The sequence below is a fragment of the Cebus imitator genome, unplaced genomic scaffold, assembly GCF_001604975.1.
Source record: "Cebus imitator isolate Cc_AM_T3 unplaced genomic scaffold, Cebus_imitator-1.0 Scaffold18, whole genome shotgun sequence".
In the NCBI taxonomy this organism is placed as follows: Eukaryota; Metazoa; Chordata; class Mammalia; order Primates; family Cebidae; genus Cebus; species Cebus imitator.
Window position 1 is genome coordinate 4,872,155 of NW_016107333.1, and position 2,375 is coordinate 4,874,529.

The following is a 2,375-nucleotide window of genomic DNA, read 5'->3' on the forward strand; positions in this document are numbered from 1 at the left end:
TAAGTGATACTTAGATATTGTAGAAAATTTGAGAAACCGGAAAAGAATAAGAATACAAGAATATTCACAATTCCATCTCTCACACATACATTCTCATCCTCCCAAAGTGTATTTCCCAGTCTTTTGTATTTATTTCACATAGACACATGAATACACGTTTGCAAAGGGCCATAGTATATGTTCATACCATATTGACCACACAGTTTTTTTGCTTTTTGTTTTTTGAGACAGCATCTTGCTCTGTCACCCAGGCTGGAGTGCAGTGGCGTGATCTTGGCTCACTGCAACTTCTGCCTCCTGGGTTTAAGCGATTCTTCTGTCTCAGCCTCCCAAATAGCTGGGATTAGAGGTGTGCCCCAACACACCTGGCTAATTTTTGTATTTTTAGTCGAGACAGGGTTTTGCCACGTTGATCAGGCTGGTCTCGAACTCCTGACCTCAGATAGTGCGCCCTCCTTGGCCTCCCAAAGTGCTGGGATTACAGGCGCGAGCCATGGTGCCTGGGTGACTGCACAGTTTTATAAAGTTGTTTTCCTACTAACAACAATCAAGAATTCTCCAAGACACCCTACACCCTTGGTGCGTGATTCCTCCAGTGGCCGCATATTATCTCCTCTCAGGACGTTGGTAATTTATTCCCCCTGCTGTTGGACATTTTGTTTACTTCTAATTTTCTCTGTTAGCAAAACGGCAATGAACGTTGTTCATCACTCGGATTGTATCCTTTATGATAAATTTCAAAAGTTGAATGCTGGGCCAAAGGCCATACACATGGCTCTTGATAAGTGTTTCCAACCAGGTTTCCTAGGTGCTTAAAGTTGACCCATGTCCAAGGACTTTTAGGGAAGCTCAAGGTCATATCTTTCTGGTCATCAAACCTTATAACCCTTGGACTATATATAGATAAGGAAACTGCCATTCAGAAGAGGGAAGAGACTCATCGGTCACATGACCGTGTAGTACTGTGGTTAAGAGGAAAAGATCTGGAGTCAGGGAGTTTGTATCCTTGTCTTGCCACTGACTTAGCTGTGTGGCTTTGGGCAAATTACTTAACATCTCTGTTCTTCAGTCACTTCACTTGTAAATATTAATATCTACATCTACATCAGGGCTGCCATAAGAGTAAATGAAGATAATGCCTAGAGAGCTAGAGTGCTAAGCCAGGCATCCGACCTCCTGACCTCAGTTTGGTGAGATAACCCCACAGTACCTTGTGTTTGTGGGTGCTGGGTGAGCGGCAGTACTTACTACAATCCCCCCCACACTGAGTCTTTGAGAGTCTAGGGCTCGAATCCCTGACAAGTGGCCCCTCAGCCTCCACCTGGGTGCCTCTGGGACAGGCAGTCACTTGGTCAGTTGCAGGGAGCTCGGAGGGAGAAGGGAAAGAGGGGAGCCGTGAAGGATGTACTTACTGTGCCCTCAGTGTATCTCCCTGATCCCCAGAGAGGGGGCCGCACCTGGTACTGACCCTGCCCACCTGGTGGTCTGTCTGCGGCAGCTGTGGCTTTGATCTCTGGTCCCTGGGCAGGTGACTGGCCCCTCCGCCCCGGCCTTGGCTCTTATATCTGCCCAGAGGGTGGCAAGCCTGGCCCTGTGCCCACTCTCTTTCCAGCTCGGAAGGCCTGGCAGTGATTATGACACATCAGAAACTCAAATGCCACAAACACACACAAACAAGACCTTGTCATCCCCCTGGCCCCCAGCTCTGCCCCCAACAGCCCAAAGAGGTGAGGATACCAGGCACTTTGGCTCTCCTGAAGCCTCTCACAACAGCTGCCAGACGGCAGGTCCTGGTGCTTGATGCCCACCACTGAAGACCTTATAACCCTCGGACTATAGATATGGAAACTTCCATTCAGAAAAGTTTCCTCATAACCCTTAAGGTTAAAATCTGCAATATGGCTGATTACAGGTGTGAGCCACCAAATCTGTGGTGGCTCATACCTGTAATCCTAGGATTGGGGGAGGCCCAGGTGGGAGGATCGCATGAGCCCAGGGGTTTGAGACCAGCCTGGGCAACATGGTGAAACCCCATTTCTACAAAAAAAATACAAAAATTAGTCGGGTGTGGTGGCACATGCCTGTAGGCCCAGCTACTCAGGAGGCTGAGATGGGAGGATCGCCTGAGCCTGGGAAAATTGAGGCTACAGAGAGCCAATGTCACATCACTGCACTCCAGCCTGGGTGACAGAGTGAGACCCTGTCTCAAAAATAGAAGAAAATAGGCCGGGCGCGGTGGCTCACGCCCGTAATCCCAGCACTTTGGGAGGCCGAGGCGGGTGGATCATGAGGTCAACAGATCGAGACCATCCTGGTCAACATGGTGAAACCCCGTCTCTACTAAAACTACAAAAAATTAGCTGGGCATGGTGGCG